Source organism: Carassius auratus, chromosome 5, assembly GCF_003368295.1.
Source record: "Carassius auratus strain Wakin chromosome 5, ASM336829v1, whole genome shotgun sequence".
NCBI lineage: Eukaryota > Metazoa > Chordata > Actinopteri > Cypriniformes > Cyprinidae > Carassius > Carassius auratus.
In genome coordinates this window covers 18,519,087-18,546,071 of record NC_039247.1, presented here as the reverse complement: position 1 = coordinate 18,546,071, position 26,985 = coordinate 18,519,087, and the positions used below count along the sequence as shown (strand labels likewise).

At 40.8% G+C, this 26,985-nt stretch overlaps 1 pseudogene; it reads left to right on the top strand.

Annotated features, from left to right (window-relative positions):
* Nucleotides 1-26,985, top strand: part of LOC113087742 (uncharacterized protein KIAA0825-like) — a 99,022-nt pseudogene that overhangs the window by 13,005 nt on the left and 59,032 nt on the right.

Here is a 26,985-nt window from a genome sequence, read left to right as displayed (position 1 = left end):
GTGCTCAAGGACAAATCTGTGGTTAAATCACATTGCAGATTCACATTCAGATCATAAGTGTATCTGTACTGAAATGCTGTAACATTTGTTAATTAATTATAAATTGTGTTGTATTGTATTGTTAAGTAGGCTTCCTCTTAAATCCTTGGATTTGCATGCTGTTATTTTTCTTGTCCTTGACTATTTAGTCGACTTCTCTTAGGCTTTCATGAAAAGAATCAGGTGTGTACATCCAGCCTTAGTGCTGCCATACTAAAGAGCATTTTTTATGATTGCGTTCAAAACATCTTACTTATTCAAAATGCTTGAGAATGTTGTATATATATATATATATATATATATATAGCATTGTGAATGTTGGAATGCTTTTAAATGTGTCTTGTTTTGTTATGCTTTGTTTTGTTTGCAGGTCTATGTGTTTTGTTGACCAATGGAAGATGATGGATTATTTGGGAAAGTTATTTAAAACATTATTTTTCATTAGATTGGATATGGAGTTATTCATTTCTATTAATCCGTTTAAACTCTTAAAACAACATATCCAATCAAAATTTCAGTTTGTTGACATCATCATCCAAAAATGATTTGAATCAAATAAAGATTTGAATCAAATTTTAGGTATAAAACAATATGGAGCTAAATAGTGGATAACTGACAAATTTGTGTAAAATGTATAGAAATTGTAAAAAATAAGAAGAAGAAATTAGGTTAATTTAGAGCAAAACAGTTTGAGAAGTATTCTCTGATTGTTTTTAACTAGATTATTAATTTATTTATTTAATGAGGAAGAATTTATATTTCATTTGGCTGCCATTTGATAAAAATAAATAAATAAACAAATAAATAAAATGTGTTCATTAAAATTAAAATCAAACTTTTAAGCATTTTCAGACTGAATAATGAGTATTTATATTTATATTAAATATCATAGGGATATAAATATAAAAAATAATCTCATAGGAATATTACTATAGAGTTTCTAGCTATATCATTCTCATAAAATCCTTTCCTCTAGTCTTTTCAGTGGGGCTTGCAGTGCCCTGAGGTAAGCGTTAGACTCAACCATCTGTGTAGCCCTAACTTTACCTCCATTAAGATATCTGCACACACATAAGCGATCTCTCACAGATGAATACACACACATCTGCCTGTTGCGGGGCTGTGGGGCAGACTGGCCTGCTGTGCGCAGGTGTGCAGCTGGCTCTGCAAGTCTGCACCTCTGTTGACCTGTATCCCCTCTCTTTTGCTTTTTTTCATTCATCCCTCATTCATTTCATTTCCTCCTGAGCAAATGGCACAGGGCCGGGGGCTTCCAGAGGCCCGGTCTCTAGCACCAAATCCCTGGGTCCAGCGTGTGGTCATGGCCCTGTGTGTCTCTTTCTTTCTACAGCTGACTTAGCTGTGGCTCACTGGTGGACCACGTCCCAGCTCTCATTAGGAGATGTAGAACATGGTTGTTAATAATCTCTCTTTGGTCACACTCCTAATGCTGCTTCCTCTTTGCCTGAAAGTAATTAGCCTCTTAGGAAACCAGAGTCTCTCGTCCTTTTTTATCATTTTTGCCTTTTCTGAATTGTGTTTCTCGTTCTTGATTCTCCGTTTGAGCTGTTTAACATGTACAGTATCACAAATTCTGACCCTTTAGATCAGTCATCTTACTCTTGTTATGCACTAGCTTTGTTCTCTGTAACTTTTACAAAAAGAATATTGTGACATAAATTAAGTGCAGAAATAATTTACAGTGCACTTAAACTTTCTTTAAGACTTCTTTTTAATTTAATTGGATGGAAAGAGAAATTTAGGACCCAGGAAAAACCAATAAAATCTGATTAAAACATATTTCAACGAAAAACATTAATTTAATCTTTTGTGATCAGGGTAAATAAAGTAAAGATAGCAACATCTTCCTAAGCTTGAGTAATGAAATGATTGAAAAACTCACTCCAGTGTTCACCTAATTGTGATATTGTGCAGAAGAAAAAAAAACAATTGCACATTGTGATTTCCATTTTGAAATCAGGAGTTAAAGTTATGATATTTTGTCCAACATATTAAGTCCCAGGTGATGAAATTTGAAGTGTACTGCAGAACAGGAATGACTGAATATCCAGATACAACTTCAAAGTATCCATGCATTCCCTCTCTCTCTCTCTCTGTCTGTGTGGTAATGAGGGGTCCAGGTGCAGTGTGCAGGTGGCATGACCATGAGGGTCTGGAACGACCTTCTGTCTTTTCCTTTCTATTATTTTTTGGCATTTATTTGCCATGATATCATCATCATCATCAACATCATCATCATATTTTTTACCAGTCTCTCATTGTCTATTTTTTTTTTTTTTGTCTCCTCCACCTTTTTTTTAAGGCGAAAGGTGTTCTTTCTCCATTCAGATGTGGCACTATTATCTCACAGTCCTGCGCGGTGACCTTTGTGGCTCCGTTGCCCCCACACAGGCCCGGCAGACCTTGGCCCAGGTGCTGTGTGAGACCCTGGAGGTCTTAGTTCAGAGGTACTCAAGAGCGCGACCCTCCTACAAAAGACTCTCCCAGATCAGGTACCAGATATGAAGACCTGCCACAATTTTACATTAGAGCTGTTGCTACCTTTTAAATTGTGTGAGCTAGGAATAGGAAACATACAGTTCATTGATGATTCCATTCACAATTAACATTCATGTGCATCTGATTGTTGCGTTGTGGAGATGCATCATGCAGGAAATGGCATGCTTGGATAAAGTCACTTGCCTACATCTTTGTGGCCAGTGGTCACACTCAAGCACATTCTAACAGAGAGCAGTCATCCATGCTGTCTGATTGAATGATCTTACTGTATTTCTGCTGCACTGAGAAGCACAAGCCCACCTCCAGGAACCTCGGGCTTAGCAGACAGTGTTGAATGCTTTAGTGATTATGCCAGTGTTCGGCCCCAGGGGTCAAAGCGGATCTCCAGATTTGTAGAACAGTCTCTCTTTGTTAGCACATGGCCCTGTCTCAGTGCCTGGCGGAGGGCCTGGTTCTTTCATGCTAGACCGGGCCCAACCACCCAGGCCTTGTGGGTTGCATTAACACATACTTAAAGTGGTTAAAGATGCCACAAGAACACTCTTCCCCTCCACTCCAGGACTGATGAGAAGGAGCAGATCGCGCAGGGCCGCAGGGAGGTTTTTTGTTTCAGCAGATGAGCTTTGCTGCAAGGACACCCGGTTATGAGCTCTGCCAGGCAGATGGGCTTTTCCTCTGCTCCATTCTCTTTCTTGTGAAAGGGGAACTTTCGCTGTGCTATAAGGCAGAACATGATTGGTGGGTGATGAAAAGCTAAGTTTGATAGGGAAACCGAAGTAGGTAATATGACTTCTCTAGATGCTGAGAGACTGTACAGAAGTACAGGATTCAGTGGTTTGAACTGAACAAGACATACACTGATATGTGTGTAATTGGGTGGTGTTGGTGCAGTGGATACGACACATGCCTTTGGTTTTGAGAGACCCAGGTTTGAATCCACTGTGAGAAACCAATGTGTCCCTGAGCAAGACATTTAACCCCTAGTTGCTCCAGAGAATGCTGATTTTCCCTATTTTTTACATTTACATTACTGTTCAAACTGTTCCATTAAGCAGCCACAACCGTTTTTAACATTGGTAATAATAATAAATGTTTTTTTTTATACCATATCAGCATATAAGAATGATTTCTGAAGACTGGAGTAATGGAGTAAAAATTTAGCTTTGTCATCACAGGAATAAAGTACTTATTAAAAATGCATAAAAAAACATTTAAAAAGTTTAACCAGCCCCCAAATTTTGAACGGTATTACACAGCAACACATTGGATTTTTGCTAGAAAATCTTGCGTAGGACACAGTGTGTGCACCTGAGTTATTCCTAATATGTGGTGTCTCATTTCCTCCTACAGGGTTGATATTACAGCTATTCTGCTGTGCGTGGAGCATCTGATGTGGAGTGTGTGTGACTCTGTGGAGGAGCTGCTAAGGCCTGATGCCGCTCATGGATCTTGGATGTGGTCCATACACAGCCTGGGTAACCAGCGACTGACTGTACTGATCATCCTTACATCCCCTCTAGCAGAGCTCCACAGGTGACACGAGTCAGAATTAACTTCTGGATTATTGTGATTTACAGAGGTGAGATTAGCACATTGAAAACTGTATTCCCATCTCTCTATATATTTGTATATTTATTTTATTCTCCAGGGTTTTTCAGGGAGGTTGCGGTGGAGGAATCAGCAGAACTCCAAAGTTTCCAGAGGCAGTGAACAGTGATGAACGTAATCAACCCAGCACTGTTCACAGAGGAGCTGCTGAGGTACTGAGAGGAATAAGCAACAAATAAAAGTGTTCAGCCCATGATCACTTAGAGTGATTTACTCTTTAATTAACCACCCCAGAGATGTCTTATAGTTTGAATTACACTATTTAAAATTTGGGGTTGATACAAAAAAGTATTTCATATATAAGTCTTTATGCTTGCCAAGGCTGCATTTATTTGGTCAAATATTCTGTAAAAAGAGTAATATTATTATGAAATATTGATTGAGATTATAACAATTTATTATTTTAATAGCAAAGCTGAATTTTCAGCAGACATTATTCCTGTCATCAGTGTCATGTGATTCTTCAGAAATAATTCTAATAGACTGAATTGTTCCTCAAACAATTTTTATTGTTATCAATGTTAAAATGTCACAGTGTCTGGTCTGTGTTTCCCTGGGTGTCCACTAGTGGTCTCACTTCCCCATAGTCACCCCACTGCAGGCACTACATTTCCCATAAAGCCTTTGTCCCTTTCATCACTGTTAATTGCACACCTGTTAATTGCACTCAGCTGTCTCCACTTTCATCGTTTTCACCTGTCTATATAAACCGGTCTGTTTCTATCTGTTTCACGGAGTCCTTGTTTTCCGTCACCTGGCTTTCTCGTGTCCCCTTGTGTTTTTTCATGTTTCTTGTTTTTGGACTGCTTTTCTTGTTATCGTCCTCTTGCCTGTTTTTGGATTTTGGATCACCCCATTAAAACACTGCAACTGGATCTCTCGTTTCCTGTGTGCATTCGTTCCATAAAAGAGTCATGCTGCTCAATATTATTTGGGAAACTGAAAGTTCAAAAGAACAGTGTGTGTGTGTGTATATGTGACCCTGGACCACAAAACCAGTCTTAAGTGTATTTTTTTCAAAACTGAGATTTATATCATCTGAAAGTATCTGAATGTATATATATTTTGAAACAAAAGTTCACTGACACAATATTGCATATAACACAATATTGCATATATGTGTGGTTCTTTTGTAATTTGTAAGTATATATTTTGTATAAATTAAATATGCATTTCCGTAACAATGTAAATTACTACATTTTAATCACTCTTTCATTCGTGTACCTTTGTGAGTGATTGTGTGTGTGTGTGTTTAACAGTAGACAAATTAAATAGTACAGTTATAATATTAGGAAGAATAATAAAAAAAATACTACAGTACGATTACTTATTTACATCAAATTTACTCACCTCCAAAAAAAACAACAACATAATCATGTGCCATTTTTTTTTTAAATAAAATATTTGTAACATAAGAATGCATAAGACATAAAAACCACACCAGATTGCTCTGTACCTTTATTATTGAGCCCATTTTTAAGTTTTATTACAAGAAAAACACATAACTCATATAATATAGGGAGTTGTTGCAGATCACCCAGATGAGGCTAGTGTGGCCTTTCAGTTTACGTTCATGTGTTAGATGCATGCAAACACAGTTAATACATTACTGCAGCCACCAGACCCCCAAACTCACGGCCCTAATGCAGGCCAGATGCAGATGCCATAGTTAGTCATGCTGTTTATGCTGACATGCTCTGCGGGTCTTCAGCCCGGGTGTGAAAGGCTGAAACTGAGCCTGTAGGAGGACTGTGAAACCAGGCAGAATGTCAACATCACCCTCCTCAAGCCCCCCCAGCACAGCTCCAGACTCCCACTCCAGTGTGATATCATCGGGTGTCCCGCTTACACAAATCACTAGTCTTCAGCCCCACCGACTCCACTTCCATGAAGTCGCAGGGATTTAAATTAGTGCACTTTTATTGCCTGCTCCGTTTTTATTTATTTATTTAGCCTTGCTGTGTTCAAGACTCCCTGAGGGTCTCGTGGTGAGGGCCCCACCAGAGCCAAAAGGCCAGACACCAAAATCATACACTTCTCCTCACTCAAACACTCCAACCATCTGACAGTTTGGATTATTAAATAAAAAAAGTAATAAAAGAGACAAGAAATATCAATAAATCATAGAGCATTATGGTCAGAAAAGGGGCTTTTTTTTGTAATGTGTAGAAGTTCAAGATACAGTGAAACCTGACCTCATGGTGAAGCTTAAAGATTTATCAGGACTATTAAAGTGGGATAATGGGTGGATTACCGGTTCTTTGACATGACAAAGCTGTTGCTTAACTAAAGCATAATGTTCCCCATTATAGCAGAATTCAGCCCGCCTCTTTTTTGTGCCTTTATGAGCATCACATTTGCTCTTTAGAAATAAATAATGATAATTAGTGCTGTTTGTTTGCTTAGGTAAGCATAACAGTCCATCGGGATGTCACGGGGCAATTGAAAATGTTGACCTCTTTATTTATTTATTTATTTATTTATTTTTTGCATGAGGTCTGTTTATCTGACATCGGGATCAAGTTGGTCACATAAATTTGTTGCGATGGCCAACAGAAAATTGCTTGGTTGGAAAGTGACTGCTGTGTGAGCTGTTTTTCATACATTGCTATCCCACTGATAACAGACAATCAGTCAAGAGACTTACAGTTGTTACAATTATTAAACGGTCCTAGATCATATGATCACATCATAAACTTTCAAATGATAAACTTTTTTTTTTTTTGTGATGATGATGATGTTTTGTCATCTGAACAATCAGCATGTTATTAAACAAAAGTACAATCCATTGGCCATACTGTACTATTATCACTCTTTGCCTTCATTCCTGTCACATGATAATGGATTCTTTGTGGTAGAACTGTTGTTCTAATACAATATGCTCTTTTGAATGAAGAGGAGATGTCCTTGGATTCCTAAAATTATTTACCTTTTCACTATTTTCTACAGCAACTGTAACTGTAATGTGGGTCTTAATGTGACTTTATCCAACACCAGTATAACATTATAACATTATAATAGTATAACCAGTAAAACATATGTTTTCTGGTGAATAAATGAATAACAGTTTTTATGTCATTTTTGTGGTGATATAGTTAATAGATCTTTTGAACTTTATGAAAAAAAAAAAGCAAATGTATCCCTGTTTAACAAAAATTTGAAGCAGCACAACTGTTTTCAGGATTGATAATAATATAAAAGTTAGCATATTAGATTTCTGAAAGACCATGTGACACTGAAGGCTTGAAAAATGGCTGATGAAATGTCAGCTTTGCCATCAAAGAGATACATTACATTTTATAACATATTAAGATAGAAAATAATTATTTCAAATAAATGTGATACAATAAACAAAGCTTAAAAAATAAGGTCATTCATTTTAAATGTTTGAACATTGGCATTGAGCTTAATTCAAATATTTATGTTGTTTAAGGAATTTTCCAGCTTGTGAGGGATCCTCTTTATGTCTGTTTGAGTTACGGGTGTCTGAACCCTGTTACAATCCAGCTCTACTTCTGCAGACCATCCTTCACAAGGACTGCTTCCTGCTACAGATCATCATCTCTTACTTGTGTAAGCCCTGACACACTTCTTACATTGTACATGTACCCTAACCAAAGATTCCAGATAATGAAGCATGATGAAAGTTGGCAAAATATAAAAAAAATATATATAGTGTTGGTTTGCCAAAATGTTGATTCATCTCCACATGCATTCAGATCTGATGTAGGTCACAGAACAGAAGAGTGGCTTGCATTAAGAGAATACGAGGAAATGCTCTTTGAAGCCCGTCAGCGCTTTCATTGGTTTCCACAAATGAATTTAGTACAATTTATTGGTGGAAAGACTGATTAACTGTGAGGATGACCCAGTGACCTTGCTGCTCTTAATAGCCTGCACCTGTTTTTAATGGGTCTTCTTTTCGCACATCTACTTCTGTTTTCAATAAGCTGTTGTGTACAATCGTGAACTGATCACAAGATGATAACATCGCTCGAGTCGCCCAACACCTGCGCAGAGGAACCGTGCTGAGTCCTTTCATTCTCGCAAAGTACACTATAGAAATCGCTAATTGCTAGTCTACAATTTTGAATTGCACTCTGTTAAATTTGCTAACAAGTAAATGCTAGCTGAGGGCTTGAGAGGCTCGTTCCAATCAGACGCATTTGATACTTATTATTTCACAAAGTAAGGCAAATCCACCTGTATTTTCCACCATCTCGTATGCTGCTCAGCTTCATCAGATTTGTGTTTCGTCGTCAGGCACATCGGAGATTCATCTGGACTGTTGTAAGAATGTCGTTTTATTCACTCATCACCCTCCTTATCATTTCTGAATCAGTAGAGCTCAGTAATAAACACTCATGTGAGAGCAAAGCGAATGACCTTTAAAGATTTTCCTCTTTCTTCCTTCCACTCTGAAGAGTCTAACCTTTAAAGGCTGTTTTGTGCTTGCACATTAATTCACATTATGGCGGAGCTCATTAATAACCAAGCTCGGCTAAGAGCACGTCTGCCTGCGTGCTCTGGTGTGGGAATCACTTTGCCGTAAATCAACACTGCCTGGCCGCAGCCTGGCTAATTAAGAAGAAACGCGGTGGCTCGGGTGTCTACCGTTTAGAGAAACCGCTGTCTCTCAGCACAGTTTGGGAGCATTTAGCGAAAAGCTGTGCTGTAAATAGGAGCTTGTTTGAGGAACTGATCGCAATGTCTTGTTCCAATTAAGGGCCTCCAGTGGAAACTCATTTGTGAGGCCCGGTAGAAAATCAAAAGGTGTGTTTGTTGGCAACGTGTCAAGGTTGCAAAGGTTTGTTAGCAGAGGCTAGAATTGGTTTGTGGAATGCCTTCCCTCGAGAAACACCAGAAGTTTATTTATCATAGTACATCCAGTGGCTCGTAAATGGAAGATTGCAAAGAGGTGGTCATTAACCTGTCCGGCCTTTTGCCGCCCCTTGTGGCTATTTATAAAAGTCCCCTGTTTTTTTTCAAAAGCCTTTAGTTCTTTTTAATAACTTTTTGTATTTTAATGTATTGGAAACTGGGAATCGTGGAATACATTTGTGGTGTGATAGACTGGACTGGAACCTGCATTTCCTTGACTCTTCACATGAAATCAGAATCAATCTGGTTATGTCAAACTATTTTAAATGGCATTTAATTGTTGTAAAGGGCTTTGAAAAATTTTAATATTGTCAGTGCTATCGTCGGAGCCTTGTGGGAAGCTGTTCCATTTTTGGGTTTGAGTCTAGGCTTGAATACCTTTCCTGATCCCATCACCTTTTCTCTCTACCACTTCGCTTCCTGTCTAGCTGCTGTACTATCAAACTTAACTGTTTTGCACAAATATTGATAAGAATTAATGGATTTTTTTTCTTTGTTAAAGATAAGAGGTTTGAATTAATAAATATTTAAGTTTGATTTTTGTTATAACCTGACAAACTAAAAAGTAAACTATTACACTGTAAATTTATAGATTTACATGTCAAATCCTTTGTGCCTGACCTCTATGGAAAAGGCAAAGAACTGTAAAAATTGTAGCCTGCTAATACACTACGCAACTGCAAAAATTTGTTGTTGTTCTGTGAACGATTAAAAATGCATGTTAATTCAAAGCAAAAAAAAAAAAAAACCTTCATTTTCCTCTTACTCCTGTCTTTTAACCATCTGTCACATAGAATCAGATTTTTAATATTAAATTCATTCCAGATGGAAAAAAATGTATAAGAATAAACCCTCTGATATAAACCAATTTTTAGTAACAACTGGATAATTAGACTGAAAGACAGAACAAGACACCAAAAACACCAAAACCTCACAAAGTAAAATGGCATCTATACCCGTTTCCTCACACTTGTACCAAAAGACAGCAGAGTTGATTCTCCGTGCTCCTTCAGCTGCAGTCGAATTCAGGATCCCTGTTAAGCAAAGCAGTGTTTGCTAACCTCACACTCTACTTCGACAGGTAATTTTGGCCTGTCATTTCAAAACAGTCCAACATTTATCAAAAAACTGTAAACAGCAGCTTGCTTTTTATCAGAGATACTCATTGAACGCTGCGTTGCATTCGATTGCCTATTCAAACGTCATCTCTAGGAAGTGAGACTGACAGGGCTGAACCAAAGTCACAACCATCTTGCATTCTCTACAACCCCACAGGCCTGACAACATTTGGACAAGGGCATTCAGTCACATCTTGTTGTTGTGGTCACACCCTAAACATGCTCAAAAAGTCCTGAAACTTTGCGCACGCATCAGAAAATTTACGACTGATATAGGTTTTAGAAGAGGGTGTGGCAAAATGGCTCAACAGCACCAGCTATTCTAAAAAAATCAACAGCTTTCGAGCTATGTTTCACCTAAATGGATAAAAATTGGCACACACATGTAACACACCGATACCTACAAAAAAGACTTGTGTAGCAAAATTCGAAACCCAACAGGAATTCGGTTATTTCTAATTTTATGAGCAAATTTTGTGTAATTTTTGTCATTTGCATGCGTTGTATTTTAATGAACTCCTCCTAGAGATTTATTCAGATCAACACCAAATTTGGTATTACTAATCTAAATGCCTTTGCGATTGTTAAATTGTGAAGATCTTGAGTTTTCGTTGAAGGGCGTGTCTGTGGCGGCCTGACAAATTTCGATGTTTCACCATGAAAAAGGAATTTGCTATAACTCCATCATACAATGTCCAATCTGCCCCAAACTTCACATGCTTAATAAAACTCCGGAATTGTACCGATTGACATGCCCATATTCAGTTATAGTCATAGCGCCACCTGCTGGCAACAAGAAGAGTCATGTTTTACGCTGCAATGAACTACTCCTAGAAATCGAATGACATCAACACTTTATTTTGGTCAGTCCAAAGTTAGTGTAAAATAAAAAAAACCCTCTGGCAGTGAGCCCGGGTGAGAGGCCGTTCATCGCTGCTTGCAGCTTTAATTTTGCTTGTTTTGTTAGATTTAAATTTACTTTATATACACTACTGTTCAAAAGTTTGGGGTCAGTAAGACCTGTATTATTTTAAGAAAGTAATACTTATATATAGCGAGGATGCAGTAATTTGCTAAATAAAAATAGTATAACATTTTTTACAGAACAGAACATTCAAGCTTTGCCTTAACAGGAATAAATTACATTTTAAAATATATTTAACTAGAAAATGTATTTAAATTGCAATATTTAATCAAATAAATGTAGCCTTGGTGAGCATAAGATGCATCTTTAAATAACACAAAAAAAAAAAAAAAAAAAAAAACTATTGTATGGTAGTGTGTATGTAAGATAGGTTAATGCATCACCTGATAGAGCCAGTGACAGACCCGGCAAATAGTCTCTCCAACTTGCTCCGGACCAAATATATTGTTAAACCTTGTTATTATTTTTGATATCACTTAAAATAACCATAATAATGTACTTTCAGGTCTCTGTGTGGAAAGAGTAAAAGAAGTGTCCCCTGATACTCACACTGCAGCTGCAGAGTTTTTGGAAGCTGTTTTTTCCGTTCTGTCCTCCTTCAACTACCTCCCCAGGGCTTTAACTTGAGCGCTAGAGGGCTACCTGGACCAGAGACACCTATGGGAGCATTTTTACAACTTAGCAGGTGAAGCCATGCAACATTTTTCCATGCTTTGTCCTGCATTTGTTCAGACTTCAAAAGGATGCAATTTTAGTCAGATGTGGCTATTTAGTTATCACCATGTGCCCCCATTGTGTCCCCTAATTGCTTCAATAACAAATCTGACCAGCTGGAAGCCTATCATCAAATCAAACCCATAATTAAACCTTCAGCTGTCTCTTTCATTAATTATTTATTTACATTTCAGCCTTCTCCTTGTTCCTCTCTGCAAAAGCCACAGCATGAACATTTTTATTGTGTCAATGTTAACCGTATTGATTTTTCATGCTGACATAGAATCTGCAATTATGACCTGACACCTTTTGATTTGGCTTTGATTCAGGGGGTTTAATCCAAGCTGAAGCTCTTATGTTTTGTGTTTTATTACATGTGAGAGGTAATTATATTTGCACAAATTAGACAAATGACAGAGGTGGGAGTGGAAGAGTGTGTTTTATGCTGTTATTCTAATGTAAGGGGTTGTGTTTTTGGCTTAAATGACCATGACCAATCTTCCCTAAAGATAATCTTCTAGAGCTTGCTTAGCACATTGATTGTGCCATTTAGCAGAGCTAGTCGGACTGGTCAGGAGAATGATCCATATTTGTACTTTTTGGCACTGTGGATGTTTAGAAATGTAACTCCCTTAAAACACATTTTTAAAATGCTTCATTTTATTTAATTGTTTGCTAACGATGTCCAAAAATTGAAATATATGCCTCACAGGAAATTTAATCATTTTGCTTTTCCTCAAGTCCCTAGATCTTGTGTCATTTCCATGTTATAATGACAACGTTATTAGGTGTGATATATCATAGTATTGACGAAAAATTTATATAAATAATTTTTTGCACAATACATAATGAATAAATATATGTATTTATGTATATATGAGATGGTTTTTTTGACTCATTGTTTAAATCAGATCTGTATCTGGGACAAGAGTAAAACAATACAATCAATGTATAAATAGCTGCAAAAATGATGTAGGTTTGATAAGTTTTAATGTGACGGTTACACAACTATAAGAAACAACTGAAATTAGCCTAAAAAATAAATAAATAAATAACAGTTTCTTGGGAAAGAAAAATTGCTGATAGATAAAGAAATGATGAGTTCTGTCCCCCTTCTTCTTTTGATGTAATGTCCTGTGAACAAATATGAAAAAAATATAAAGAAATAAAATCGTTTTTACACAGTATCTAATAAATTTACAAAAAATACGTTTGATATAATTATTAACTATAATTTATTGTGTTTCTTCCAGACTTCAGTGAAGAGGAGCTGGCCTTGTTTAAATGCATCAGGTCCATTGTTTGTGAATCACCAAACGTTTGATCCACCTGGTCAGCATAATGCAGGACTGTAAAGACCAGTCAGCACCTCTGATTCGACAGCACATACCAAAACATGTCCTAATCAAAATCCCAAAAGAGTGGAACTACATTCCACATGATCCTATGTTTAATGAAACCAGCAAGAGTAAGTAAAGCTTTATTAACAGTAATGTTCATTTATTTATAAAACATTTGTACCATTTTTAACTGTGAAGTTAAATGTAATCTTATTTAAGATAATATATATATATATATATATATATATATATATATATATATATATATATATATATTATTAATAAAAAAAGAAAACCTAACCAACCCTCATTGTTTTTCTTTCTTCTTATCAGACAGCATGAATCTAGCTATCCAAGCCCTCTCTTTCATCTTCACCCACCTTCCGTCAACCATAGCCTCTCTTCCACTGCCTGTGCGCTTCCTGTTCACCGTGGCAGAGAAGAGGCTTTCCCAGCATGCCAGACAGCTGAGGTCTACCGGCCTGCTCCTCTGGGTGTTATTGGTCAGCCTCTGTCAGGATCTAGAAAATGGGGAAACCCTGGAGCTCTTGTCTGGACAGCCCTTGGAGAGAGTGGCCAAGGATAGGCTGAGTCTGCTATCAGAATGTGTGCAGGTCAGCCTGGGCCAGCAGAAGGGTGTTCCCAAGCCTCTGCTCCATAAGGTGCTCCAGGGCCTGGAAGAGAAGAAGCTCAAATTGGCCTCCATGCAGCTGCAGAAGACACGAAAGCTTTGCTGTGATAGGTGAGATTTCAAAAAAAAATAAAAAAAATAAAAATAAAAGACAAGCCGGATGGAATCATATATTGATTTAAGCCCTTAATAGCTAATTCTTCTTTAAGCTCATCCCTTTTATAAAAGATGTTTCAAGCTTTTGGCATTTTTATTTGTTAACCAGTTAACTAAGTTGGTCGCTGTCAATTGATATTTTGATGTCAATTAAAGACTTCAATCTCACAATTAATTCATTTTTAGAAATTAACTTCATCCTTCATCTTTTGGCAAAATAATTATTTTGTTTTCTTGTGTGTGTGTGTGTGTTTTCCTAGCCTGTAGCTTGTCGTTTCAAGCTTTTTGATATGTGTACAGCCTTTTTAAAATGTCACCCACTGGATTTGAGTGTAGAAATCCAACTTAAACCACAGAAGAAAGTGTTGCAATCCTTGAATCATGTACTAAAAATCATCTTAGCAATATAAAATCATCTTAGCAGTATAATGCGAGGCTTAATGATAATGATGAGCACATTATCTTATGGCAGGTAATGTGGGCCTTAATTCAGGGTATTTTGTAATGCCACTGACCCCAAAATATGTGATTTCTTTTTAAGGGCAATTATAAAGTTGGCTATATTTTTATGTGTAAACCTGTGATACAGTATTTTAGTTTATTTATTTATTTTCTCTGAGCAAGAATTTGAAAACCTCTGCCTTAAATAATGATCCTGTACTAATTATTTCTTCAAACGATTGATTTTGGAGCACTTCTGAAAAGTGACCTATACGTAATGATATTTTTCATTGTTGCCCCAAAAAATTACTTTTACCGTGTAGTCTAAGCCATGTCCAGAAACAAGCTCATGGTTAATTACCCTTATTGAAAATGATATACCATAAAAAAACTAAAAAATACAACTTCCGAGAAACACTGCTCCCAGTGACAGAAAAAAAAAAAAGTCAGGGCAAAAAAAAAAAAAAAAGAGTTCGCAAATAGGAAGAGTGATTATGTATCGCCTGTCTTAGACATTCAGTGGAACCATTACTATTCATTAAAATAACCTTCACTTTCAGGCACTGCCTCCGGTGTAAACAATCAACGTACAGTGTGTCGGCGGAACCCCCCCCCCCCCCCAGCCCAGCTTGTCAACACAAACACAAATGCGTACACACACCTCCCTCATCTCTTGTCTTTGCAAAGTAATTTGTAGAGGAGAAGATGATTGTTCTCCATCACGGTGACCCTGGCAGGCTTTGACGGCATGCATGCACAGATGAAGATGAATGCAGTGGATTCCGTGGGCGAAGGGGGTGTTCTGCTTCTTTCGGGGCACATTGGTCCTAATGACGTGATTGATAGCTTGTCCCGGATCCGACGAGCCTCTCATTAATCAAGCTGCTGACTGGATCCAATCATTTGCTTCACCTGCACACTGATGGACAGGGAAGGATACAAGCACAGGTGCTGACACCCTGGCTGCCCAGGGCCTTACCTCTTCTTTCTGTGTCATTGAAGCTAAAGTCCTGCCTGACAGGCCACACTTTTCTTGTCACTTTGTGATTGAAAAATAAAAAAGGAAGGAAGAAGGAATGGGAGGAAACAATGACGGTGGGCGGGGGGTATATCAGATGGGAAGTGTGGTGAGGGTGATGAGGCATGCTGGATAGAGAGGAAGGGCATGGAAATGAGTGCGTTTAGGGGACCTTGAGGTTATAGCGAGTGACAGTGTCTCTAGATCTTGATCTTTCATCTCACTCCCTTTACTAGGTTTTATTTTTTCTTTTATTTTTATGTTTTCTTGTAAAAATAAAAAAAATGTTAGCAAATCATGTGACTAAACTGTTTTGCCTCAACTGGCAACATGCAGCTCTTGGCATTACGCACGACGTAGGTGCAAACCTTTGTGTGAAATGTGTAAGCGCAAACATAATTCCTGCTTCAGCTCAGTGCTTGCGAAAATTGGCAACAGGTACTATTATTTTGATATTTGATCACAATATAATAGATCACAATATCTTCCAGTAAGTGTAATTTGATGGGTTGTGAATAAAAGCACCACTGATTTGCTAGAGACCCATGCCATCTGTGAAAAAAAAAAAAAAAAACATTTCATTAAGTAATTCATTTATTCTTAATCTTGCACGCTTTGTGTTGCTAGCAATCTGCGTAAAATATTAAGGTAGCTATATATTTAGTAAAATATTATTTGGATTACATGGTATATTTATTCTACCCACCACCAGAGTATTATTAGATTTCTAAAATATATATATATATATATATATGTACTTCTATAGAGTTAAATAACTGTGATCAATAGCTCTCCAAATTTGTACATTTTAAGATTAATGTTAAATGAAGTAGTAGTAGTAGCAGTAGTATTTTTACTATTTTTACTAAATTAAAATCACCCAGTTAAATCAACTGGGAAACTTGTAGCTGCTTTGTAAAACTGCCTTTAGAAGTTTTTAAAGTGAATGATATAGTAACTATTTTGCATTTATTTCATGTTAACCCCCCTCTCTCTTTTATGTGTACTTCCATTGGTGTGTTTGAGTGCGGCCCGGCGCAGGATAGAGGTGGGCCCGCGGAACCGACTGAGCCTAAAATAAGCCAGTTGCTGCTGGAGCTGTGTCATAGAGCAGGTGGCAGCCAGCACCTCCGGCAAATCCATCACAGCATCCAGCTCAATGAGGTAGCGAATTGCTGTTTTTCACCAAGCAATTAGGTGGCTGTTAGCCTGAGGCAGACAGTGTGACCTGAAGCTGAGGGGAACGCCTCTGCACAGCTGCAGCGCAGAGACACAACTGCACCCAGACGCTGCTGCATGGCATCCCATAACAGCCTTGACCTGATTGAAAAAGCGACTGGGAAATATCGTTATCTTAAACAACAGAAATAACAGAAATTAAATGAAAAGATTCACAAATTAGTCTAAATCTTTCTATACGCTTACATTACACTTGTATGCCCCTTGCTCTACTTAACAATAAGAACACATCTTGGGAAATTAGTACAACTCTCACTTAAGTCTAATCTTGAGGACAATTCTTTGTGTCATATCTATACATATCTTTGTCCTCTTCCAATGTCCTGTTTTCAAATCCTATTCCTAGATAGACTGATTAATTTCTACCATTGTCGGCCAATTACTTGGGGAATAGAGAGAAAAGAAATGTCCATTATGTCCAAAATTGGGTATGTAATAATAGTTGAAATGTAGTAATTTGTCCAATGATGTGTTTAAGAAGTCTGTAGAGACTCGCTGTTAATTTGACCACTTTAATAGTGTTTTAGTTTTGCTTAATGCAGCCTAATAGTAAGAAACATCCAGGTTCCTGTTCGTTGTTCTAGACTGGGATTTAGTTAGAGGATGCTTATGAGCCTTGCGTTGTGCTTTTGCATTTTCTTTTGTAGTGTTTACTGGGGTCAGTCCTAACGCCACATGCAGAGACATATTCACTTCCTAACCTGTTGTGTTCTCTTCTGAAGCGAGCAGCCAAAACCAACGTCTAACCCAATTCAACCCCCTCACAGAGTGCAATTCTATCGGCCGTAACAAGTTTGATCAGGTTAGTCCTTTGTTATTTTCCCTTTTTTTAACCTTCTTCAACTCTTAGTGCCACGAACGCTCCCAAATAGCTTGTCGTTCACATAACTTTTATTTAAAGCAGTTTATTAATGCTGTGAACTACTTCTCTACTCTTTCACGCTCGAGTGAGTGTAACTTTCTGTCAAGGCCACCAGGCAAGGTGAATATAAGAGAGAGATTGAGAGACTTGAAACTGCTTCTTTAGGATGAACTCAACAATTCTCCATAGGTCGCTCTGTCCCTAAGCTATATTTTAGTTTGAAGGGAAGACACAAAGCAAAACATTAAAAAAGGTTAAGCAAAAGAGCGGAGAATTTGAAAACACTTGAAAGGTGAACCTCTTCAAGTGAGATGTGGCTGTGAAGAAAGTGTGGAAAAAAAGTACCCCTTATGTGTTGAAGACAGTGTAGGTTGAAGATTTAATTACAAGAGCCGTGGCCCTCATTTGTCTTTCTCTTAAAGGTAGGATAAAGTTTTCTCTGCTCATGTGATGAGACTTTTTGCTATGCCTTTGAAGCCTGGAAAGTCTGCAGCCTTCTTCTTATTAAGGGGAACTTTTCCTTTCATTATCTTATTTGGCTCAAAGTTTTGCCTCTGTTAAAATACAACTTCTTTTCCTGTCGTTGGGTGCTATCTTCATGTTCTTAATCCCTTTTGTTTTCTTCTTATCGCTTGCGCTCGCATTGCTTTGCATAAAACACCTTATTAAGGGGATGATTAAAAAGCCTCCTCGCCTTCAGGTGGCTGCGCTGTTTGTCAAATCAAATGGAGGCAGAAAAAACGAATGCCGATCCATCAATCAGCCGGTCGGAGAATAGGAAGGGCTGGCACGCTCCTGTCATTTTGTCAATAAAAAAAAACCTCAGCTTCAAGTTAAGAGTCACGTTCCAGCTATCAAAGCAATCGGATTTCACTTGGCTCCTAAAAAAGGGACAGTCCACTTGTGGGTAAGGGGAAACCTTGGGCAGCTTGCCACGAACAACGGCGAGAAGAATAACGACTCCCCTTGCAAAATTGATTTATCTTTCTATAAATTATGGTACATCGCTCCCCAAATGGATTTATAAATTAATTGCTGTCTTATTGGAATAAAAACCTTCTTGTGCAGAAATGATAGATAGATTGGGGCGGCCTTGTTCAGGACCCCCCCCCTCCTTGGTTAGTCCAGCCCAGCTGGAGCAGTAATTTACTGATATAATTAACTCTGATTAATAACGAACAATACTCACTGCTCATTTATCAACAGGCGGCTATGGGTGAGAGGGAGTGGGATTGGGCCCAACTGCTGCCAGCCTTTCAGAGCATGAGTCAGGTGACCTTCACATTGCTGCTCGCTAACAGGTAATGACTGCTGCTCTCGTTTGCACACAGTCGCCCTTCCTTTTCGCTTACACACTGTTGAAGTGCTGCCTGTCATGTCCCACCATGTACCGCCATAATGAATGTGAATATGTGCAAAGGATAAAGGAATCATGCGACCGTTTGAATGTTTGCGCTTGTCTGTGTATGTCAGCTTTTAAATTTATTGTGGTTCGACTGCACTTACCTCATCTGACCTGTGTTTGTGTATTTTTAATATATGTATAGTTGTCGTCATCTCCAGTTTTCCTACAAGATTTTAATTCCCAGCATTCAGCAAGTTTGGTGAAGAAAGTGCTTTTCCACTGAGGGCTTGCTAAAGAAGCGCAGCTCCATCATAGTGTTAAAGGAAAGCGTATCTGAGCTCACTGTGCGGGGAAAATGAAGTGTCTGCGTTTTTCACAGTCTGACATATGTCAGACTCTGTCAGAAAATAATTTTGAGGTTACTGAGGGATATTGTGTGGTTGAGCTTTAGTTTAAGTGGGACGGTTTAAAAGAATATCTCACACCGAAGCCAGAGAAAGAGTTTGATCAATTTGCTCCAAATGATACGTGAGTTCAGTGTTAGTTTGACAGCTTGACAAAGGAAAATGAGTTTCAATCACTGATTCTTTCTGAAACGGATGAAATATCAATTCTTAAATAATAATTGTAGTTGGTTTCTTTTTCAGGATAGAGTGGATCTATATTTAGGTTTTATACCTCAATCATCAAGATTTCCGCTGTTTTAATATTGTTCTTGGTGAAAGGGTTCTGTGATGTGACAAGCTTACTTCTAATAGTACAAATATTTCATGCAGGTCATAAAAGTGATATAGTAAGCATAATTACTACACGTACTAATTAGAGAATAATTTAATAATTTACAAGTTGTTACCAAATCACACCTTTTGTGTGGAAAAAAAAGAAAAAGGTTCGAATTGGAGAACTTCTGATAGGGAATTGTCTCAGATCTGGGAATCAGTGTCTCTTCCCATGGTCCAGCTTGCAGCAGGTCAGTTGAACACAGACCTATTTCTGCGTACCTGGCAAATCACCTGCCCAAGCCAACTTGGAGAGTGTCCAGATGTTAGTGTTTCCTTCACAGTGGGTTGAAACCTCTAAGAGCATCTTTCATTATGTTCAGTATCTCAATGATGGAGCACCTGCCCCCATGGCCGAGCAGAGGTTCAGAAGAGGGATGAAAGAAAGTAAGATGAAGGACAGAAGGTGAAGCCAGAATGTTCTTTGGAAATGTAAAGAGTTGAACAGCAGACTTTTGTGCAAATGGGGTCCATAAACCATTTCTAGTCATTAAATTCCAGTTGGGGTATAAACCTCACTTAATTTATTTTTAGGCCCACTTGACATAGGTAAGGGTTTGTCTTTGGGTTGGTTTCTAATGATTCAAATTTGCTTCATATACAAACACGAAGTCTTTCATGTCCTCATTTAGATAGCTGCTGGTTTGTGTGCATGCAAACCTTTTGTAACTGTCATTTACCTCATCTCAGTGCCATCACTTGTGGAATATCCATGAATGAATATGAATGATAAAATTTAATGGAAAACCTGTTCAGACAAAGGTGAATTAAAAAGAAATATGGTTAAACAGAGAATGAGGGAGAGGGAAAATAGTTATAACACAAGGTGTAATGTATGGGGGGAAATCAGTAATAGGTCATGTAGTGAATGTTAGACACTAGAGATCCTCTCTGGAGACTGAGGATGTATGTAGGTCTTCTATATGCAGAAACTATGCGATCTATTGAATAGGGTGAGGGCTCTGAGGTCTTAACATATTAATCTCTCAAACTTCTCTCTTTTCAGTAGTTGTTTTAATGGTGTGAGGTTATAGTTTATGAAAGGAATACTTCACCCAAAACAATACATTGTTGATTTACTCTTGTCATTACAAACCCATAAGCTGTTTATTTTTTTTTTAACCAAATAAATGCTGTTCTCATCAAAGTAATCGAATAATCCTGAAAAAAGTTTTGGGGTTTCCATAAAAAGCAGCCCAACTGTTTTCAACATTGATAGCAATACTAAATGTTTTTTGAGCACCAAATCATCTTATTAGAATAATTTCTGAAGGATCATGTGACACTGAAAGATGGAGCAGTGGCTGCTGAAAATTCAGTTTTGCCAACACAGAAATATAATACATTTTAAATTGTAATAATGTTACTGTTGTTGTTTTATTTTTTGATCCAATCCATGCAGCCTCGTGTGTGTGTGTGTGTGTGTGTGTATATATATATATATATATATATATATATATATATATATATATATATATATATATATATATATATATATATATATGCTATAAATAAATCATACATCTGGTTACTTATGAATTAGGCATGCAAACCCCCCCCCCCCCCCCACCCCCACGTTCTCCCTATTAGAGTGTGTGTGAGAAAGAGGGAGAAGATTTACACAGGTGTGGGTGTCTTTTATTTGTCACCTGTCATTTGGCTGTCTCTGCCAGCAGTGTCATTAATCATTCTAAAATGGAGCTCTTCAGCAAAAAGTGACTGATTAATGTTCCTGTTCTTCCTCAGACTAGCACCTGACACCATGAGACCGCAACAGCAAACTTCTAGACATGACCCACACTTTTGCCAGAGTCACAGTGCTTGGTGACAGGAAGGCTTTAAAACAACACAGAGGTTTAATGATCTGTGTCACCAATCACATTCACATTTGTCTCCTTTGTTGTAGAAACTTTACATTCTCTTTTTAATATATTTTCAAATGTAATTTACTCCTGTGGTGGTAAAGCTACTTTTTCAGCAGTAATTAATTACTGAAATCTGTAATGTCACATAATCTTTCAGAAATCATTCTAATATGCAGATTTTTGTTATCAATGTTTAAAACAGTTTTTTTTTCTTTGTTTTTGTGGAAACTGATACTTTTTTTTTCAGGATTCTTTGATGAATAGAAAGTTCCAAAAAACAGCATTTATATAAAATCTTGTGGAACAGTGTAAAAGTCTTTACTGTTAATTTAATAAATCCTTGCTGAATAAAATAATAAAAATCTTACTAACCCCATTTTTCTTCCTTTTGCTTGTGCCACAGCAAGAGTTTGAGTTATAAGGTGAGAATAAATGGTAATCTTTCATAAGTGAGCTCTAAGGTCAAACATTTCCTATAATGGCTTTTTCTTTTAATATATTGTGCCTTAGTTGGAAAGAGTTCTAGTTTCACCATTACAAGACATGCTGATGGATGGGTCTGTAAAAATCACCAGATGTGGCTTTCAGAGTTGCAAAATACCACAGGACACACTTAACAAGCACCTTCTGAACAAATGCAATTCTGTTGGTCACAGCTAAAACTATCTGCACAGTCATAAACAATGCTAAAATACAGTATGTTGTCTTCCGTGGAATTGTGTGTTGCTTTGAAAAACATGAATTTTCACTATGCAGTACATTGGCTAGGTCAACTTTTACAGCCTTGCCCTGTCATTCCTCTATCATCCGGAACAATAGTGAGCCGAGAAGTATCTGTTGATAGAGATGGCAGCTGATGCGGGAAGTGGAGTGCTTTAAATTGCAGTGATAGGCACCGGCGTTCAGATTGGGCAAATGCCATCTGTTCCCAATGATGGCCATATGGTTAGCTTTCTTTCCCAGGGTATAAAATACAAACAAATGTGTCAGAATGCAGGGGCTTTTTCCACAGACGTGCAGCGACTCGGCTAGAGGCAGCATTGAAATGTGTGGGGAAGTAATTGCTATCGCCACCTTTGTGTTATGAGTTTGTTGTTGTTGTTTTTTTGAGGGAATCTGTCATGGCTGAGGAATGGGACATTTTCAGTGTGTTACTGGAAAGCAAACACTTCCTTGTCAGCCTAACACTGTTGTGAATTTTTTTATAGGTGTTTTTTTTTTCATTTTACTTTTTTATTATTAGGACAAGGAGTTTTAAAGTTTCACAAACAAGTTCCTCTTCAGGAACTCGAGCTGCGTCGAGAACGATTGGGGAACGCCCCCAGCGTGGCGTCTCTGAATCATGTGTGTAATCAGTCCAATGGATGGGCGAGACGTCATAGGCGGGTGACGTCAGAGACCAGGAAGCATAAAAGCCGGAGAAACACAGCCGGCACCAGCCTTTTTTGTCTTCAGCAAGCGCTCTCTGTGTGTCTGTATTGTTCAAAAACCTTTACGTTTGTGAGTCTTATTTAGTGTTGTTTGTCATCCCAAGTATGCCAAAAGCACCCTCCAAGACCAAACACAATATGGGCGAAGGCAAGCAGCGTTTCAGACTGTGTGTTCCTCCCTGTCCTCGCTATATCTCAGGCGGGGATACACACAGTTTGTGCGTTGTTTGCCTGGGAGCGGAGCATGCAGAGTTGGCTCTCGAGAGAGGCGACTGCCCGCAGTGCGAGCGGCTTGCCCTGCATGTTCTCCGTTCCCGGAGGGCTCTCTTCACCGAGGGAGCCTTCGCTAGCGTTCCCCGCGGCGCTGGTCCCGCTTCTGCCGAGGCGGAGCGGCGATCTCGCTCGTGGGGTTCGCAGTTGGATTTGGCAGAGGGAATGGAGACGGGCGAGTCCCTATCTTCTTCCTCACCTGCCAGATCCAGCGCCCGCTCTCAGGGATCGGAAGCGCGCTCCGGCGCTACTTCTCCCCGGGGAGCGGGCTCGGCGCTTCATCTATCTTCCTCCGAGGAGGTTGATGTGGTGAATGTCGCTGAGGATTCGCCCCCTCAATCGCCCCAGTATGAGGAGCTTTTGGAGGTGGTTACTCGTGCTGTAGCCAAGTTAAACATCGATTGGCCAGCCGAGAAAAAGGCTGAACCGCAGAAAAGTAAACTTGATGAGCGTTTTCTGCGAACTAAGCCGCCACCTCCGCGCCGAAGCCTGCCTTTTTTTCCCGATTTGCACGCCGAGGTGTGTAAATCGTGGGAAAAACCCTTCTCGGCCCGCGTCTTCATCCCCGCTTCTGATCACTACGGCAGCGTAGCGGGGACGAATGAGCGCGGTTATAAGGCGATGCCCCGGGTTGAACAGACGCTCGCGAGCTATCTGTCTCCCGGCGCGGCATCGTCATTAAAGGCTCCGGCGCTGCCCTCCAAGCCGCTGCGCACAACATCAGCGCTGGTGGGCAAGGGGTACTCGGCAGCGGGTCAGGCTGGTGCGTGTCTGCACACCATGGCGGTGTTACAGGCGTACCAAGCCGATCTGCTGAGAGATTTAGATGAGCAAGAGCACGTGAGATCTGAGGATATTACGGAGCTCAGGAGGACCGCTGATTTGTCTCTACGCGCTACCAAAGAGACCGCTCGTGCTATTGGGCGGTCCATGGCAGCTATGGTAGCAGCAGAGAGACATTTGTGGCTCACCCTGTCTGACATGAAAGAAAAGGACAGGGTTTGTCTCATGGACGCCCCGCTTGTGTCCTCGGGCCTGTTCGGCGACGCTGTTAATTCTGTCGTCGACAGGTACCAGGGGGCTCGCAAGCAGGCGGCGGCGTTCCAGCGGTTCCTCCCACGTCGCTCTCTAAATCCGGAGGCTGCCGGGCGGGGGCAGCCTTCGCCGAGTACCAGCTTCTCATACAGGGAGGCACAAAAACAGAGTGTCGCCTCACGTGCTCCTCCAGCTAAGCGGAGCCGTGGGTCCAGACGACGCTCTGGGTCGGGGGCCTCTAAGTCTAAGCCGGATCTGCGGACCGTACTTAAGGCTAAGAGGTCTTTGGCCAATAAGCCCTGACGCCACTGGCCCGGGGCTTATGAGGGCAGTCCCCTCTGTGGTGCAGCAGGTTACACCGCATTACACGGTGTCCGTCTCGCCTCAGTGCCCTCAGGAGATCGTTCTGCCAACCCTGCCGGAGTTACAGGGCGCAGCGGTCTCCCGCGAGCACCACGCCCAGTTACCGCCCAGAAACGTAGCGGTGCTGAGTGGCTCGCAGCCTCCGCGGAGGTCTCTAGAGCGGTTAGTTCGGTTGTCTCCTGCCGGTCCGCCGTTACAGGGCACCGAGCTAGCCGTTCTGATTACACCAGAGGTCAGTCTCGAGAGACTGACTCCCTTAGTAGATTATTTAGCAGCGTGGAAACTACTGCCAAATGTATCTCAATGGGTCCTGCACACTGTAGAGAGAGGCTACACGATTCAGTTTGGTTCTCCTCCGCCTCGATTCAACGGGGTTTCACCCACGCTGGTGGGTCCCGAGCAGGCTCTGGTTATGGAACAGGAAGTGCACGCTCTTCTGAGGAAGGAGGCCATCGAGGTGGTCCCTCCTCACGAGAGGGAGTCAGGGTTCTACAGCCGGTACTTCATTGTTCCAAAGAAGGATGGGGGCTTGCGTCCCATTTTAGATCTGCGGTTAGTGAACCGCTCAGTCAAGCGACTGAAATTCAGGATGCTCACACTCAAACAGGTTGTGTCTCAGATCAGGTCCGAGGACTGGTTTGTCACAATAGATCTAAAAGATGCATATTTCCATATCTCCATCCTTCCCCTACACAGGAAGTTTCTGAGGTTTGCTTTCGGGGGCGAAGCGTACCAATATCGAGTACTTCCCTTTGGCCTTGCACTCTCACCCCGCACTTTCACGAAGTGTGTGGATGCAGCCCTGGCTCCGCTACGACTCCAGGGCATCCGCATACTGAACTATATCGACGATTGGTTGATCCTAGCTCAATCAGAGCAGATGGCGGTTCGGCATCGAGATGTCGTTCTCGCCCACATGAGAGAGCTGGGGTTAAGACTGAATGCCAAGAAAAGTGTGCTTTCTCCAGTACAGAGAACCACTTATCTGGGCGTGGTGTGGGATTCGACCACGATGCAGGCACGCATGTCACCTGCTCGGATCGAGTCGATCCTCGCCGCAGTCGCGAGAGTGAGAGAAGGCCAGTCACTCACTGTCAAGCGGTTTCAAAAACAGCTGGGTCTGATGGCAGCTGCGTCCAACGTGATACCTCTTGGCCTGCTGTACATGAGACCCCTACAGTGGTGGCTCAAGACCAAGCAGTTCTCCCCGAGGGGAAACCCACTTCGCATGATCAAGGTCACGCGGCGCTGCCTACGTGCCTTGGATATGTGGAGGAAGCCTTGGTTCTTGTCTCAGGGCCCGGTGTTGGGAGCTCCTTGTCGCCGCGTGATGCTAGCGACGGACGCGTCCCTCACCGGCTGGGGTGCGGTCATGAGTGGCCACCCTGCCCGCGGTCTGTGGAGTGGTCGCCATCTGACATGGCATATCAATTGCCTAGAGATGCTAGCGGTCTATCGAGCATTGACATTTTTCCTCCCAGACCTGAGAGGTCACCATGTGTTGGTGCGCACCGACAACACAGCGGTGGTCTCTTACATCAACCACCAAGGAGGTCTGCGCTCACGCCGTCTAAACAAACTAGCGTACCAGATCCTTGTGTGGGCCCAGGACAAATTTCTCTCGCTCAGAGCGGTTCACATTCCTGGGCATATGAATATGGGAGCAGACATCCTGTCAAGGCAGGGGCCGAGGCCCGGGGAATGGCGGCTTCACACCGAGGTAGTGAAGCAGATTTGGAGAGTTTTTGGCCAGGCTCAGGTGGACCTGTTTGCGACTCGAGTGACATCGCACTGTCCCCTCTGGTTCTCTCTGACTCATCCAGCTCCACTGGGGCTGGACGCCATGGTACAGACGTGGCCGAGGCTTCGTCTGTACGCCTTTCCCCCGATTGCTCTGCTCCCGGGAGTTCTGGAGAGAGTGCGCCGGGACGGAGTTCGGCTGCTGTTAGTAGCCCCGTTCTGGCCGGGACGAGTGTGGTTCTCGGACCTGATTTCCCTCCTAGACGGCTCTCCCTGGGAGATTCCCGTCAGGAGAGATCTCCTCTCACAGGCGGAGGGCACCATAGTCCACCCTCGCCCGGAGCTGTGGAAGTTATGGGTGTGGCCCCTGAGGGGGCACAACTAGTAGCTTCCGGTCTCTCAACTGAGGTTGTTGAGACCATCCTCCAATCCAGAGCTCCCTCTACGAGGAAACTGTATGCCTTGAGGTGGAAACTTTTCACTTCTTGGTGCGGAGACCGCCAGCTCGACCCAGTTGACTGCCCGATTGGTACAGTGCTGGAGTTCCTGCAGGCCCGTTTCTCCGCAGGGTTGACCCACTCCACCCTGAAGGTCTACGTGGCGGCCATTGCGGCCTACCACGCCCCTCTCGGTGGCCAGTCAGTGGGCAGACACCCTCTTGTTACA